Source organism: Bos mutus, chromosome 24 (genome assembly GCF_027580195.1).
Source record: "Bos mutus isolate GX-2022 chromosome 24, NWIPB_WYAK_1.1, whole genome shotgun sequence".
NCBI classification, from domain to species: domain Eukaryota; kingdom Metazoa; phylum Chordata; class Mammalia; order Artiodactyla; family Bovidae; genus Bos; species Bos mutus.
The window spans coordinates 48,880,039-48,898,745 of NC_091640.1; the positions used below are offsets into that span (position 1 = coordinate 48,880,039).

The following is an 18,707-nucleotide window of genomic DNA, read 5'->3' on the forward strand; positions in this document are numbered from 1 at the left end:
AAAATGCATAGGGCTAAGTTCGAAAACAGTCAGTGTCTAAACCAGGGAATCTACTGATTCTTCTATAACTCACTTTTTTACAGTATTTGTTAATTATCTTTGATATTGTTAATGCATAGAAGGGAAATAATCGCTAAACTCTAGGTTAGGGATTTCACACAAACATCAGAGACCTCAGATGCTTGGTGTTCTTTTTTCATTCTTTCTTGGGGAGAAGGATGGGTAGTGCTAAGAAAGGCAGTAAAGCATCACACATAAGAGAGCTGTAGCTCTGATGTTTAAAAAAAGGGAAAAAGGAAAAAAAGAGGTAGCTACAAGTTAATAGAGAGAAGCTCTAACATGGGTTCTTGTCTCAGTTTTGCTATCAACTGGACAAGTCCCTTTCTGGGTCTCAAATATAAAACAAATGGGCACTTTGGGCAACACACGGAAGCACTAAGAGACCCAGATTGACTTCTGCTTAGGATGTGGAAAGCGGCAAAGAATGCCATCTCCTACCGTAACAAGGAGGAATAGCCAGATAATTTAATAGTCAAATAATCTTCTTAAGGCCATGAGAAAATGATTCTGCAAGGCAATCAAGAGAAATGAATTCCCAAGAGGGACAAGCCCCTCTAAGGAAGGAAGGAAGACAAGCACTCCCTCGCTTTTGGCCAAGCGCAGGCAGAACAGGTGGTCTCCACAGAAGCGGGTAAGAAGAAATCAGCTACAATTTTAATGAATTCTTAACCGCTCAGTGTGGTCTAGCGTGTCAGTCTGCAAAGCGAGAGACAGCCTCAGATCCAGTGAAGTCTGCACTCACCCAAAAGTTCTCTTCCACCGGCCTCCACCAGCCGCTCAGGAGCCCCTCCATTTGGCTCAGGCTTACAGAAGGTGACCAGCTGCAGCTGCAGGCAGGCACCAAGACTTTGCACCTTCCCAGACTTTCTTCACATGCTAAGCAAAAGCCTTAAGCTATTGGAGGAGCAAACCCTTTTACCCTAGAGCACACGCAAATTTTCACTGTTTCTAGGGGAGAAGTAGGAACAAAACCCAACTGCTCCTGAATGAGAAACAATAACCCTCTTATCCCGAGGACGTAGGCAAAGATCCATTCTGGCCGAAGGGACAGAAACAAAAACCTAACACTGGAGGTTGGGACCAGGATCTCATGCCTCTACCAATACCAAGCGGATGTCTACTATCACTGGGGAAGGGGCACTCAACTCCCACTCAAGGCCCACCACAGATATTAGGCAATTTGATTGCCAAGGGGAGGAGAGGCAGAGATGCTGAGAAAGCCCTACCTCTAAGACCCAGGTGCAACTAAGGACTCCCCAAGATTAAGGCTGGACCAGGACAATAGAAAATACTCCTTCTCTTCTCTAACTCCACTACATGGACTGCTGAAAGCAGAGTATGGTCAAGGAATACTGGAAAAAACCCACAAAACGCAGACCCATTCTTTAAACACAGGTAACAACTGCTGCGGGAAGTTGAAGTTGGTGGTACAATGAAGATACAAAACCCAAACTCAACTCGGGTCCTAACCGGAAGGATCCAACTCCATATTGGCAGCCTAGCAGCAGAGGTGTGCCCTTTTACAGTCATAATTTTTGCTTCAGATTCTGTTTCTATTCAATGCCAGACACAATGTTTGGCATTGAATACAAAATTATAAGATACACAAAATAAGTGATATGACCCATAAGTAAAACAGAACATATGATCTGGTAGATGCTGGGGACTAAGCCCCAAGACAGAGTAGAATGACGTGTGCTCGTCGTCTCCTGCGGGAACACCAAAATCGCACCTCGCTGCTGAACAACCATCGACAGGAGGATGTTGGAACCCACCAAAAGAAGATACCCCTTGTCCAAGGACAAAAGAGAAGCTTCAATGAGCCAGTAAGAGGGGTGCAATCATGTTAAAATCAAACCTCATGCCTGCCAGAGACTTTTGGAGGGCACAAGCAGAACTGTGTGCACTAAGACCCAGGGAAAGGACCAGTGACCCCCCATAAGAGACTGAGCCAGGCCTGCCTGCGAGTGTTTAAAGGTCTTCTGCGGAGGTGTGGGTCAGCAGTAGCCTGCTACAGGGACAAGGGCACAGGCAGCAGCAGTCCTGGGAGGCGCAATGTGTGGCCTGAGTCCTCTTGGAGGAGTTCGCCATTAGCCTTATCATATAGCCACCTGGTGGGTGATCCACAAACTGAAGAACGAATATACCAAAGAGTTCTCACGCTGTTGCGAAGGTCCTAGGCCACAGAAGAGACTTCCCAATTTGGAGATCCAACAAAGGGACTGGAAATCTCCAGGGAATCTGACTATGAAGGTCAGCAGGATCTGATTACAGAATTTTCACAGGACTGGGGAAACAGAGACTCCTGGAGGGCACAAACAAAACCCTGTGCGCACCAGGACCCAGGTGAAAGGCGCAGCAACCCCACAAGAGATTGAGCCAGATTTGCCTGTGTTTGGTAGTCTCTGGCAGAGGTGTGGGTCGACAGCAGCCTGCCAAAGGGTCAGGGACGACGGCAGCAGCAGTCCTGGGAAGCATAGCATGTTGGCATAAGTCCTCTTGGAGGAGGGTGCCATTAGCCCACCATAGAGTACGGCAGCCCTAATAGAGACTGCAGACTCAAGCCAAAGTACAGGCAGGGAGTGCAGTCCCACCCATTAGCAGAAAACTGGACTAAAGATTTACTGAGCATTGTCCTACCCACCAGAGCAAGTTTTTCCTACAGCCAATCCCTTCCATCAGGAAGCCTACACAAGTCTCTTATCCTCATCTATCAAAGGGAAGACAGAATGAAAATCACAATCACAGAAAACTAACCAAAATGATCACATGGATCACAGCTCTGTGAAACTCAATGAAACTATGAGCCATGTTGTACAGGGCCACCCAAGATCGACCAGTCATGGTGGAGAATTCTGACAAAACGTGGTCCACTGGAGAAGGCAATGGCAAACCACGTCAGCATTTTTGCCTTGAGAACCCCATGAACAGTATGAAAAGGCAAAAAGATATGACACTGAAAGATGAGCCCCCGGTTTGGCAGGTGTACAATATGTTACTGGTAAAGAGCCAAGAAATAGCTCCAGAAGGAATAAAGACTCTGAGCCAAGTGGAAACGACACCCAGTTGTAGATGTGTCTGGTGGTAAAAGTAAAGTCTAATGTTGTAAACAACAATATTGCATAGGAACCTGGAATGTTAGGTCCATGAATCAAGGTAAATTGGAAGTGGTTAACCAGGAGATGGCAAGAGTGAACATCAACATTTTAGCAATCAGTGAACTAAAATGGACAGGAATAGTTGAATATAGTTCAGATGACCACTGTATCTGTACTATGGGCAAGAATCCCTGAGAAGAAAAGGAGCAGCCCTCATGGTCAACAAAAGAATCTGAAATGTAGTACTTGGGTGCAACCTCAAAAATGACAGAATGATCTCCGTATGTTTCCAAGGCAAACCATTCAACATCATAATAACCCAAGTCTATGCCCCAATTACTGTCAAAAAAGCTTAAGTTGAATGGTTCTATAAAACAAGATGTCTTTTACATCATAGGGGATTGGAATGCAAAAGTAACAGGCAAGTCTGGCCTTGGAGTACAAACTGAAGCAGGGCAAAAGCTAACAGAGTTTTGCCAGGAGAACCCACTGGTTACAGCAAACACCCTCTTTCAAGAACACAAGAGATGTCTCTACACATGGACATCACCAGATGGTCAATACCAAAATCAGACTGATTATGTTCTTTGCAGTCCAAGATGGAGAAGCTCTATACAGTCAGCAAAAACAAAACCGGGAGCTGACTGTGGGTCAGATCATGAGCCACTTATTGCAAAATTCAGACTCATACTGAAGAAAATAGAGAATTTAGGTATGACCTAAATCAAATTTCTTACAATTATACAGTGGAACTGACAAATAATAGATTCAAGGGATTAGCTCTGATAGAGCACCTGAAGAACTATGGATGGAGGTTTGTAACACTGTATGGGAGGCAGTAATCAAAACTATACCCAAGAAAAAGAAATGCAAACGGCAAAATGGCTGTCTTCTGAGGTGGCTTCACAAATAGCTGAGAAGTGAAAGGCAAAAGAGAAAGGGAAAGACATATCCATCTAAATGCAGAGTTCCAAAGAATAGCAAGGAGAGATAAGAAAGCCTTCTTAAGTGAACAATGCAAAGAAATAAAGAGAAACAATAGCATGGGAAAGACTAGAGATTTCTTCAAGAAAATCAGATACCAAGGGAACATTTCATGCAAAAATGGGCACAAGAAAGGACAGAAATGGTATGGTCCTAACGGAAGCAGAAGATATTAAGAAGAAGTGGCAAGAATACACAGAACTGTACAAAAAAAGTTCTTAATGACCCAGATAACCACAAAGGTGTGGTCACTCACCTAGAATCAGACATCCTGGTGTATGAAGTCAAGTGGGTCTTAGGAGGCATCACTCCGAACAAAGTTAGTGGAGGTGATGGAATTTCAGCTGAGCTATTTCAAATCCTCAAAGATGATGCTGTGATAGTGCTGCACTCAATATGCCAGCAAATTTGGAAAACTCAGCAGTGGTCACAGGACTGGAAAAGTTATGTTTTTATTCCAAGCCCAAAGAAGGGCCACACCAAGAATGTTAAAACTACCCCACAATTGTACTTATTTCACATGCTAGCAAGATAATGTTCAAAATCATTCAAGCTAGGCTTGCTTCAACATGGGCTTTCCAGGTGGCTCAGTGTTAAAAGAATCTGGCCGTTAAATGCAGGAGCTGCAGGAGACATGGGTTCAATCCCTGGGCCAGGAAGATGTCCTGGAGGAGGAAATTCACTTCAGTATTCTTGCCTGGAGAATTCCATGGACAGAGGAGCTTGGTGGGCCATAGCCCATGGGGCTGCAAAGAACTGGACATGACTAGGAGAATCCCAGGGACAGGGGAGCCTGGTGGGCTGCCGTCTATGGGGTCGCACAGAGTCGGACACGACTGAAGCGACTTAGCAGCAGCAGCAACAGCAGTGACTGAGCACATACATAGGACAGGCTTCAACATTATGTGAACCGAGAACTTCCAGATGTACAAGCTGAGTTAGAAAAGGCAGAGGAACCAGAGATTAAATTGCCAGTATCCGTTGGATCAAAGAAAAAGCTAGAGAATTCCAGAAAAACTTCTACTTTTGCTTCACTATGATTAAGCCTTTGTGTCGATCACAACAAACTGTGGAAAATTCTTCAAGAGATAGGAATACCAGACTATCTTACCTGCCTCCTGTGAAACCTGTGTATGCAGGTCAAGAAGCAACAGTTAGACCGGACATGGAACAACAGACTGGTTGAAAATTGGGAAAGGAGTACGTCAAGGCTGTATATTGTCACCCTGCTTATTTAACTTATATGCACAGTATATCATGCAAAAAGTCAGACTGGATGAATCACAAGATGGAATCAAGAGTGCCAGGAAAAATATCAGTAACCTCAGATACGCAGATGACATCACCCTAAAGGCAGAAAGTGAAGAGGAACTAAAGAGCCTCTTGATGAAGGTGAACGAGGAAAGTGAAAAAGTTGCCTTAAAATTCAACATTCACAAAATAAGATCATGGCATCCAGTCCCATCACTTCATGGCAGACAGATGGGGAAATACTGGAACAGTGACAGACTTTATTTTCTTGGGCTCCAAAATCACTGTGGATGATGACTGTAGCCACAAAATTAAAAGACGCTTGCTCCTTGGAAGAAAAGCCATGACAAACCCAGACATCATATTAAAAAGCAGAGACATCACCTTGCCAACAAAGGTCCGTATAGTCAAAGCTATGGTTTTTCCAGTAGTCATGTATGGATGTGAGAGTTGGACCATAAAGAAGGCTGAGAGCCGAAGAATTGATGCTTTTGAACTGTGGTGTTGGAGAAGACTCTTGAGAGTCCCTTGGACTACAAGGAGATCAAACCAGTCAATCCTAAAAGAAATCAACCCTGAATATTTATTGGAAGGACTGATGCTGAAGCTGAATCTCCAGTATTTTGGCCACCTGACTGGAAGAGCTGACTCACTGAAAAAGACCCTGATGCTGGGAAAGACTGAAGGCAGGAGGAGAAGCAGGTGACAGGATGAGATGGTTGGATGGGATCCACTGACTCAATGGACATGAGTTTGAGCAAACTCTGGGAGATGGCGAAAGACAGGGAGACCTGTGGTGATTTAGTCACTAAGGTGTGTCTGACTCTGCGACCCCATGGACTGTAGCCTGCCTGGCTCCTTTGTTCATAGGATTTCCTATGCAAGAATATTGGAGCAGGTTGCCATTTCCTTCTCTAGGGATCTTCCTGACCGAGGGACTGAACCTGGGTCTCCTGCATTGCAGATATATTCTTTACCGACTTGAGCCACCATGGAAGCCCATGGGGTGCTGTAGTCCATGGGGTCACAAAGAATCAGACTTAGGGACTAAACAACATGGTCCCGGCAATTCTAATGTTAGAAATTTATCCTAAGGAAATAAGTAAGGCTGTACTAAAGGATTCAGCCTTGTGAATGTTTATATTAAAGTAAAAAATCCTCACTATCCCTGAATTCATTTTCTATTACTGCCATATAAATCTATCACAAATTTAACAGTTTAAAACAATGTTGATTTATCTTGCTGTTCTACAGAGATTCATGTAGGTTTGGTTGGTTCCTCTGCTCTGGTCTCAGGAGCCCAAAATCAAGGCGTCAGCTGCATGAGGCACTTATCTGGAGGCCCTGAAGGAGAATCCCCTTCCAAGCTCATTCAGGGTGTGGGCAAAATTTAGTTCCTCAAGACTGCAGAGCTGGGTTTCCTATTTTCTTGCTGGCTATCAGCCAGGAATTTCTGTTAGGAACTTCCTACTGCCCAAATCACATTGCCCCTTCCATCTCACACCAGCAATGCTGTGTCAAATTCCTCTCAGCTTTGCATCTCTTGGACTTCCCCTTTAAAAGTCTGTCTTCTGCTCCAGATGGATAAAGTTCTCTGCTTTTTAGGGCTCACATGTTTCGACTGGGTCCACCTGAATAAGCCAAACTAATCTCCCTATCTTCATAAACTTACATCTTTGGTGGTGTTCCTTTTAAGTAACTTAACAAATCCATGGGTTCTGGGGATTAGGGCATGGACACTTTACACAATTTCTTCAGGGTCATTATGCCTGCCATAAAAGCAAATGTACAACAGTAGATGACTGGTTAAATAAATTATAGTACATCTGGACAATGGAATACCATGTTTGTTATTAAAATAATGGGTCCTGGGCAACTCACTATGAAATGTATAAAAGACAGTAACGGACTGATAGAAGCTCAGAGATGAATGATGGTGGTGGTTCAGTTGCTCAGTCGCATCCAACTCTTGCGACGCCATGGGCTGTAGCCCATCAGGCTCCTCTGTCCATGGGATTTCCCAGGCAAGAATACTGGAGTAGGTTGCTGTTTCCTTCTTCATTAGAGATAAATAGGTAGGTAACAAAACAAGTTTAGTAAAATATCCACTGCAGAATTTAGGTGTTGGTTTATGGGATGTCATTGTAAAATTTTTCTACTTGTTTAGATTTGAAAAAACAATTAGCTCAGTGATCTTACAAGCCCTCCTCCCCAACTCAACTAATGGTCTTCAAACTTCACGCCATGAAAATCTAGCTGTCTGTGAGATTTCTAGCAAAGCATTGGCAAATAAGCTTTTGCAAAAGGTCTTTACAGAGACTGTCTCAAGTAGCATTAAATAGCACTCCACTTTATTTTTCAGATAATTATAATTAGCAAATCAAAATAAATAGCAGTAATATAGGATGAATTTTTTGAATTGTTAATGTTAAGAACCAAACTATATTTTATGCTTGAGGCATTTTTAAAACAGAAGTTCCCTCTAACATAAAATTAATGCTATCTCTATCAATTATTTTTAGATGGGAATAAACAAATCTATCCCACAATTGAACAAAATTTGACAGAACAGACTCCCAACTGATTGAAATAGAGTAATGAACATAACCACAGAAGACAATGACTTCACAAACGGTAACTGAAGGCCAATGTCATGACATAATAGCATAGTATTAAGCACTGGGAACAGATTCTGAGGCTATAAAATAAAATGGAGTCCTTGTCCTTTACACCTTGGAGTTCAGAATCCTGTCTAGTTTTATAAAATAGAAACATCTCAAAGACACTATTTTCAAGATATGTAAGGAATTTAACACCTACAAAAGGGAACAAAAAGCTAACTTACTATTTTCATTTGGAAATACTGCAAATATAACTGAGGTATGCTACACCTCAATCTAGACACCAAAAAAGATTCTTATGGATTCAAATCAGCAGCAATTACTCTTATGATTCCCCAATTTTATGGGAAATTGGCCAGAATATGGAAGAGGAGTAGTATGGCACAGTAGTTAACAGGCAAGGCTCTGTGGTCAACCTGACTGGCCTTGGAATCCCTGTTCTACCACTGCTCATGTGATCACAGGCAAGATCTAAACCTTGATTTCTTTATCAGCAAAGCTATTAGAGTGGAAACAAGATAATGTGTATGTAAAATACCAATGCCTGTCTGCAAAAGGAGCTCGAGAAATCGTTACTTTTACTAGCAATAGTAATAGTAAACCAAAGTTTCGTATCAGATTTAGATGTAATTGGGATGTATGTTAACTATTAGGCACTAAGTCAATTAAACAAGTGCACTGTTCTCTGGCTTACACAGAGAAGTGCTTCCATGATATTGAAATTTTAAATGCGTTTTCAAACATTTGTGTGCATTTCAATGAAATGCTCTGAGCTAACGGTGAATCTGAGATCTTACGCCCTTGCTATACTAAATGGTTAATCCTTTTAGGAAATACTGTGTTCAAAAATATTCCAAGTCTACCGCTGAAATATAAGTGACTCCTGATTGAAGACAGCTTGATTTGAAATCCACTACATTATAACTATATTCTACATAATAACCAAAGGTTGTATTTATGGTTGCTTAATGCCTGGGACCAACGCCTATGCTTCGTCCAAACAACTGCCAATGCTCACGATTCAGTCAAGGTCAATGGCAATGAGGGTGACTCAGTCTGCTGCTACAATTAGAGTGAGGGATCACTGAAGAAGTTGCCATGGCAACTGCCTATTGCCCAGCAATTACCATTCAAAAACTTTGGGAGGCAATCCTGTATTAAATTTGCAATTTATTTCTTGTGGCAGAAACTAATTTTAAAAGCAGTTTGAAGGTCCTTAGAGTAATGAAGAATGCTTACTACAGGAAGAGTTACTAAAACAAGATGTCTTCAGTTGAAATTTCATTGGATTTGTATTTTCAAAAGCCTCAAAGGCACCCAAAACAACTTTTAACATGCTGTTGTTTGTGAATATAGAGTTATAAACTACAAATTTTTCATTCACTGACATCTATTTTAATGTTTCTATAACATAAATTAATTTGGGGGACTTTAAATGCTCCACCTTAGGAACATAGTTTAGCAGTTAAGTCATGAGTTGGGGTTGCCTACCATTTTGCTATTTGGTGCTGATTTCTTGGGAAAAGAGAGATGCTTAATTTTATTTTCTGAAAATTTTTCCTGGACAAAAGTTTGTAGAAACAACTATCAATATGTAAAATATAAAATAAAAATGGGGGAGGGCTAAGGTAGCATGAAACAAATACCTCTTTTAGCGGAAAAGGAAAGGTGATATTAACATAAAAATGTGGGAGAAAGCTATTAAAGGAGTCTCTCCAGTTAAAATTTATTTGACAACAAGGAGTATATTTTCCCTTTCCTTTCCTTTTTGCATATATTTAAGTCTACTTGTATCAATTTGGGAATAGGAAAAAAATTTTGTTAGGAGGAAGATAGGAAGTGCAAGTAAAAGACATTTTAGGGTAATGAGTACATTGTAACAAGAAAACTTTTAAGTATCAATGCTAGTATCATTGACAATAAAGCTAAAATTAGCATTTCTCATTAAAAAAAAAGCACACTGATAGTACAATGAATACAATGAAGATGCAGCTTTTTCTACAATGTGCAGACCATTAAGTTGCAATTTAAAGGTAATTCTCTTTGGTCCACTGTCTTATAGGTTTGTAAATAAAGACAGGCAGTTTTAGTTTTTCTTTAAAGGAAAACCATGGTTTCCTTAAGGTCCAAAGTCAGAGAGGTTATTAGATGCGCACAGGCTTGAGTGGAACAGACTGAACATGTTGCAGTACGTATGCAGCAGTCACAACCATAAGTGCAAGAGAAAGTCTTCTGTGTTGGGCGCCATTCACTTAGCTTTGGCAAGGACCTAAACGTGCACAGCTGCGATTACAGAGACACCTCCGCCTCACTGCATCAATAAAGCCAACGATCAATTTGAACCTTCCTGAAAATCACTTGGATTTTACCAAAAGATCATACTGAGAGCTAGGTGAACAACAATTCTCAAATATCCAAAGAATAAGAAAATAGCAGTATAAAATCAATTTTAGCAATTTAGTTGCTTTCTTAATAAAAATGCCTCTCCAACCAAAATGTTTAGGAAGCAGTTTTTCTCCTTGTATGTGTGTTTGATTTATGTTTAAGAAAACATGTTGTGACATTATTTGAACTAATTTACTGGTTATTATTCAACAGTGACTGCTAACTCTAACTCTTTGGTGTGCCAACAAACCAAATAAAAGAATGATTAGAACCTTCTTAATGGCTTCAACTCTATGCCATTCAAAATCTGAGTAAATGGGGTGAAGAATTGGTCGTGTTGGGTAAAAAGAATTCAAAAACTGAAAGACATATAAAGACAGAGGGAGAAATTAAAATCTCATTAACTGCACACACAAAAAAACAGTTACAAACTGCCTTTTACAGAAGACCTCAAAAACAGTTGCTATGTGAAAATTCCTTATACTTCCAAAGAGCTCTGGTAACAGGAAGGATATTGAACACCTGCCCAGTATTCCATGCTCCCCTGTAATTTACTGGCCCTGGAAGATCTGGTTCAAGGTACCCCAGGCAGCTGGGGAAATCTTATTAACTCTTTAAGGTGACCTGGCTAATTGGTGCAATTTAATCAATTCTTCCAATGGCTATTTATTAGTTAACACAACATTCCCAGATGAAATCTATCATTTACTTAACAAACACTGAAAGACCGGCACTGTGAAAAGGCACTGGATGAGGCTCAGGATTCAAGCAGTGACCAATGAATGTAGTCCTTCCCTAGACGGAGCCTACAGTCCAGTGGGAAAGAACTGTGAATTGTGGGAAATCCTTCAAGGCACAGAAAAGGGAGAAACGGGAGGATCAAAAGATGCAATTTAGACTGAGACTTGAATAAAGAAGCACAGGAAGTATCCTATTTAAGACTTCACATTATAATGCTTTCAAGTGTTTCAGTCAATGTCATTAGATTTGCAATTAAATAAAGAAAAATACCAGAAGTAGCAGAAAATGCCTAACTGTGGAATGCATAATTTATTAGCAGTTTTAGCCCATCTCTCTTGAATTACCAAAAATCAGACTCTGCTGTATAAAGTGAGGGTGCTGACAGGCTTGCTATTTTATAGGCTAAGCCTTAGAGATAATATATTAAATTCAGTTTTGAAAATAAGCCCAAATATTTATTGTTACATTTGTATAGTTTCCTGTTCCTTATTTATTTTCCCCTAAACTTCTGTCTTAATTTTTATCAAAGTAACAAATAGTGTGAAAGTTGGGATGACTACCAGATTTGAAACAAAATAAGTGCGGTCAGTCCCTGGATCCATCCTTCTTTTCCTTCTGCTAACGCCCACTCCCCAGAGGTGAGTAGTTTGAGCCATTGTAGCTATTTCCTCCAACATCTGTCTTCTTATTCTGAAACAATACGTGTATACTGTTATTTCTTCATTTTAGAATGTTTAATTATCTATTGACTTCTTGAAAAATGAGGCATTTCCTCTTCTAAATTCATTTTAGAATTAGCTTAAGTTTTTCTGATTTACTTAACTGAAAAGAAAAAAAAACTTTTTTTATTTGCCACACCACACACAGCATGTGGAACCTTAGTTCCCTGACCAGGGATCAAACCTGCAGCCTCTGCATTGGAAGCACAGAGTCTTAACCACTGGAACTGAAAGTCACTCAGTCGTGATGGGCTCTTTGCAACCCCATGGACTGCAGAGTCCATGGAATTCTCCAGGCCTGAATTCTGGAGTGGGTAGCCGTTCCCTTCTCCAGGGGATCTTCCCAACCCAGGGATTGAACTCAGGTCTCCCACACTGCAGGCAGATTCTTTACCAGCTGAGCCACCAAGGAAGCCCTTTAACCACCCGACTGTCAGGTGAATCCCTGAAGATATCCATTTTAAAATCATCATATGAAGGAGACAACGAAAAAGAAACATGTATAGCTAGAGGATCTGCCCAACCCAGGATCTGGATGAACCCAGATCTCCCGCATTGCAGGCAGATTCTTTACCAGCTGAGCCACAAGGGAAGCCCAAGAATACTGGACTGGGTAGCCTATCCCTTCTCCAGCTGATCTTCCCAACCCAGGAATCAAACTGGGGTCTCCTGCATTGCAGGCAGATTCTTTATCAGCTGAGCTAGCCCCTAAGAACACAAGCTAAAATGCTGAAAGAAATGAAACAAGATTTAACTGGGAATCTCAGTGTAAGTACTACATTTCGGACTCTTTTGTTGACTATGATGGCTACTCCATTTCTTCTAAGGGATTCCTGCCCATAGTAGTAGATATAATGGTCATCTGAGTTAAATTCACCCATTCCAGTCCATTTTAGTTCGCTGATTCCTATGAAGACCTACAAGACGTTCTAGAACTAACACCCAAAAGAGATGTCCTTTTCATTATAGGGGACTGGAATGCAAAAGTAGGAAGTCAAGAAACACCTGGAGTAACAGGCAAATTTGGCCTTGGAATACAGAATGAAGCAGGGCAAAGGCTAATAGAGTTCTGCCAAGAGAATGCACTGGTCATAGCAAACACCCTCTTCCAACAACACAAGAGAAGACTCTACACATGGACATCACCAGATAGTCAACACCGAAATCAGATTGATTATATTCTTTGCAGCCAAAGATGGAAAAGCTCTATACAGTCAGCAAAAACAAGACCGGGAGCTGACTGTGGCACAGATACGTACTCCTTATAGCCAAATTCAGACTTAAATTGAAGAAAGTGGGGAAAACCACTAGACCATTCAGGTATGACCTAAATCAAATCCCTTATGACAATACAGTGGAAGTGAGAAATAGATTTAAGGGACTAGATTTGATAGACAGAGTGCCTGATGAACTATGGACGGAAGTTTATGACACTGTACAGGAGACAGGGATCAAGACCATCCCCAAGAAAAAGAAATGCAAAAAAGCAAAATGGCTGTCTGACGAGGCCTTACAAATTGCTGTGAAAAGAAGAGAAGAGAAAGGCAAAGAAGAAAAGGAAAGATATACTCATTTGAATGCAGAGTTCCAAAGACTAGCAAGAAGAGATAAGAAAGCCTTCCTCAGTGATCAATGAAAAGAAACAGAGGAAAACAATAGAATGGGAAAGACTAGAGAGCTCTTCAAGAAAATTAGAGCTACCAAGGGAACATTTCATGCAAAGATGGGCTCAATAAAGAACAGAAATTGTATGGACCTAACAGCAGCAGAAGATATTAAGAGGTGGCAAGAATATACAGAAGAACTGTACAAAAAAGATCTTCATGACCCAGATAATCACAACGGTGTGATCACTCACACTCACCTAAAGCCAGACATCCTGGAATGTGAACTCAAGTGGGCCTTAGGAAGCACACTATGAACAAAGCTAGTGGAGGTGATGGAATTCCAGTTGAGCTGTTTCAAATCCTAAAAGATGATGCTGTGAAAGCGCTGTACTCAATATGTCAGCAAATCTGGAAAACTCAGCAGTGGCCACAGGACTGGAAAAGGTCAGTTTTCATACCAATCCCAAAGAAAGGCAATGCCAAATAATGCTCAAACTACTGCACAATAGCACTCATCTCACACGCTAGTAAAGTAATGCTCAAAATTCTCCAAGCCAGGCTTCAGCAATACATGAACCGTGAACTTCCAGATGTTCAAGCTGGTTTTAGAAAAGGCAGAGGAACCAGAGATCAAATTGCCAACATTCACTGGACCATTGAAAAAGCAAGAGAGTTTCAGAAAAACATCTATTTCTGCTTTACTGACTACACCAAAGCCTTTGACTGTGTGGATCACAGTAAACTGTGGAAAATTCTGAAAGAGAGGGAATACCAGACCTGCCTCTTGAGAAATCTGTATGCAAGTCAGGAAGCAACAGTTAGAACTGGACATGGAACAACAGACTGGTTCCAAATAGGATAAGGAGTACGCCAAGGCTGTCTATTGTCACCCTGCTTATTTAACTTATATGCAGAGTACATCATGAGAAATGCTGGGCTGGAGGAAGCACAAGCTGGAATCAAGATTGCCGGGAACAATATCAACAATCTCAGATATGCAGATGACACCACCCTTATGGCAGAAAGTGAAGAGGAACTAAAGAGCCTCTTGATGAAAGTGAAAGAGGAGAGTGAAAAAGTTGGCTTAAAGCTCAACATTCAGAAAACTAAGATCATGGCATCCAGTCCCATCACTTCATGGCAAGTAGATGGGGAAACAGTGGCTGACTTTATTTTTTGGGGCTCCAAAATCACTGCAGATGGTGATTGCAGCCATGAAATAAAAAGACGCTTACTTCTTGGAAGGAAAGTTATGACCAACCTAGACAGCATATTAAAAAGCAGACACATTACTTTGTCAACAAAGGTCCGTCTAGTCAAGGCTATGGTTTTTCCAGTAGTCATGTATGGATGTGAGAGTTAGACTATAAAGAAAGCTGAGCAGCGAAGAATTGATGATTTTGAATTGTGGTATTGGAGAAGACTCTTCAGAGTCCCTTGGACTGCAATGAGGTCCAACCAGTCCACCCTAAAACAGATCAGTCCTGGGTGTTCATTGGAAGGACTGATGTTGAAGCTGAAACTCCAATATTTTGGCCACCTGATGCCAGGAGCTGACTCATTTGAAAAGACCCTGATGCTGGGTAAAATTGAGGGCGGGAGGAGAAGGGGATGACAGAGGATGAGATGGGGATGGCATCACCAACTCAATGGACATGGGTTTGGGTAGGCTCTGGCAGTTGGCAATAGACAGGGAGGCCTGGCACATTGCAGTCTATGGGGTCGCAGAGTCGGACACAACTGAGTGACTGAACTGAACTAAGTGTAAGATCATGCTCCAAATTCTATGACTTTGAGACAACGGTAGTTCACCAAATCCCTTTGTACCTGAATATCATCTCTGTAAAATGAGGGTGAGAGAACGATCATTTCTCTTGCCTTGTTACTGGAGTAGAATCAGAGTCTGAAGAGTTGGACCATTTTCCAGAGCACTCTTTAAATTCAATTAGACCTGTTAACTGTACCCTATGGTCACTACTTTTGACTGACAAATTTATTTTGTAACTCTCAGAATATGATGAATCCTAGGTGGCTGTTTTATTCCTTTTCTTTTTCTCTTCTTTTCTTTCTTTACAAGAGTCTGGCATTCTCAATAGGCACAGTAGCGATCCTGCTGGCATTCTCTCTTGCTCCTGTGCTATTACATTTAATTTGTGTGCTTTTATAACTTTGTACTTACGCCCACGGGCTTTTGAACAATGGGCACCCATTCAATAAATCCAAGAAGTAAATGACTTGATGACTGTAAGCGCTTTGAACTCAATGGACAGAAGTAATATAATAGTAAGGACACTAGGATGAAAGATTGAGAAGAGAAGAATAATCATCTAAAGCCTTTTCAGACACACACTCTCCCTCTCCCTAACTGTCATTCTCTGTTACATGGCACTCATTTCCCTCATTTGTACTTGGTTTTCAAAACCTCTTCCTCTGTACTTTTTTGAGAGGAAGATGACAAACATTTGTAAAGCAAAAATACATTTATACGTGCTTTCAAAGAGTATTTCCTTTGAACCATGGATGGGATGGTGAATGCAAGGCTTATTATATAAGGTGCTGCTGCTGCTAAGTCGCTTCAGTCGTGTCCGACTCTGTGCGACCCCATGGACGGCAGCCCACGAGGCTCCCCCGTCCCTGGGATTCTCCAGGCAAGAACACTGGAATGGATTGCCATTTCCTTCTCCATTATTATATTATGTAATATTATCCAATATTATATAAGGTAAGTGATACTTATACAGATCCTGCAATCTCATGGAAATAATATTAGTGTTATGAGGAAACCATTTGGAGCTTCCTATAACCTGAGTTGTGGGCATACTGTACATTTTGACTTTAGTACTTTTCACTTTGTTTGGTAAGCACAACTTAATTTAAAATTTGACAGATGCACAGGTTTATAGAAAAGTAACCAGCATATTTAGCTATTATAAGTTTATTACCATGAGTTATTAATTACAGTCCTGATGTATAACCTGACTTACAACCTTTTTTTTTTTTCCTTTTGTGGCTGTACCATGTGGCTTGTAGGATCTTAGTTCCCTGACCAGGGGATCGAACCTGGAAACAGCAGTGAAAGTGCCAAGTCCTAACCAATGGACCGCCAGGAAATTTCCTAACTTGTGTTTTAAACAAGTTTAACTATTATCATTTTTTTCTATTTAATTATCACTCAGCTAACCCAGTATAACAATGATTCAATTATTTATCCCCTCTGATGTGAAATTCTGGATAATTTAACTGAATTACCATGTATACTTGGATATGTTTTTGGATTTTTTTTCCCAGTGTTCTTATTTATTTACTTTTTAAAAGTACATATTTTTGGCTGTGCTGGGTCTTCACTGTTGTGTGCGGGCTTCCTCTAGTTGCTGAGAGTGGAAGCTGCTTTCTAGTTGCGAGTGTGGGCTTCTCATTGCCGTGGCTTCTCCTGAAGTGGAGCCTGGGCTCTAGGGAACCCGGGCTTCAGTAGTTGCTGCACATGTGTTCAGTAGCTGCGGCTCATGGGCTGTTACTCGGTGGCATATGGGATCTTCTCAGACCAGGGGTCGAACTGGTGTCCCCTGAGTTGCAAGACAAAGTCTTAACCACTGGACCACCAGGGAAGCACCCTATGTTAAAAGGAACAACTCTATTTCTATGGTATCATTTCTAATGTACTAATTAGTAAAACTTTGTGTATCCTGTTAGAAGAATGTCTTCCCTTTGCTATTTTTCAAAATTTTAGATAGCAGTTCCAAAGTTCACCCTTAACTTTTAGTCTCTGCTCTGCTTTTCCATTTTTATGCCCTTGGTGCTATGAATGGCAAGTAACATGCCTGAATCTTTACCTCAGTAGGTTTTCAAAATGTGCTCCCTGGACCTCTCTGGGTTTTTTATTTTTATTTGTTTCACCATTTCATCTCCTACAGCTACTTGAAGTTCTCCAGGGCTATTTTTGTTTTTTTTTAGCTAGAAGTGTTTTTGTTTTCCTTCTCTTTCTGGGTACTTCTCAGCTGGAAGGAGCTCTAAAGGTCCTCTTTGTACTAAGGAAAGTTTGAACTCACCTGCGTTATCTGTGAGGCCTGCTTGATGTAGTTCCACTTCGTTCATTCCTTTCCTATATTTGATGTTCTAGCCAAACTGGATGTCCCTGTGTCCTGACCATCCCACGGTCCACTTCACCCCGGGGCCTTTCGGACATGCAGATCCTCCTGCCTTTCCACCTCTCCCACCAACTTGCACAGGTATCTGCCATGTAACTACCATGTAATGAGCACTTTCCATCTGCTAGGCAAGACAGCAGATGTTGTTTAGTGCATTATACTATTTAATCGGCTTTCCTGGGTGGTGCAATGGTAAAGTGGAGAGGGCAATGGCACCCCACTCCAGTACTCTTGCCTGAACAATTCAATGGACAGAGGAGCCTGGTAGGCTGCAGTCCATGGGGTCACTAAGAGTCAGACACAACTGAGCAACTTCACTTTCACACTTCACTTTCATGCACTGGAGAAGGAAATGGCAACCCACTCCAGTGTTCTTGCCTGGAGAATCCCAAGGATGGGGGAGCCTGGTGTGCTGCTGTCTATGGAGTCACACAGAATTGGACATGACTGAAGCGACTTAGCAGCAGCAGCAGTGGTAAAGAATCTGCCTGCCAATGCAAGAGACACAGGAGGTGCCAGTTCTATCCCTAGGTGGGGAAGATCCCCTGGAGGAGGAAATGTCAACCCACTCCAGCCTTCTTGCCTGGAAAATTCAATGGACAGAGGAACCTGGTGGGCTATAGTCCATGGGGTCACAACGAGTCGGACACAACTAAGCGACTGAGCATGCATGCGTAACTATTACCATTCGTCCACAAAAAAACTTCATAAAAGTCGGGAATGCTAGGAAGGGTATGTAGGAAGGGCTGGGTCTTCACTGCCACACATGGGCTTCTCCTACTTGTAGCAAGTGGGACCTACTCTCCAGATGGGGTGCAAGGGTTTCTCGTTGGTATGGTTTCTCTTGTTGCAACGCACAGGCCTAGCTGCTCCAGGGCATGTGTAATCTTCCCAGACCAGGGATTGAACCTGTGTCCCCTGCACTGGCAGGCAGATTCTTAACCACTGGGACACCAGGGAAGTCCTAACCAGGAGACTGAGAATAAGCAATGTCATACTCTTTCTTTATTAGACTTCATTTAAAAAAAAATCTAATTCCTAAAAGAATCTTCTCATGATTAATCTAGCTACCTGTCAGTTTATACTATTCAAAATA

General features: G+C 41.5%; 1 protein-coding gene across 3 annotated transcripts in view; it reads right to left on the reverse strand.

Annotated features, from left to right (window-relative positions):
- The window catches only part of DYM (dymeclin), a 395,381-nt gene that overhangs the window by 92,355 nt on the left and 284,319 nt on the right, over window positions 1–18,707 (reverse strand). The window lies entirely within an intron of this gene.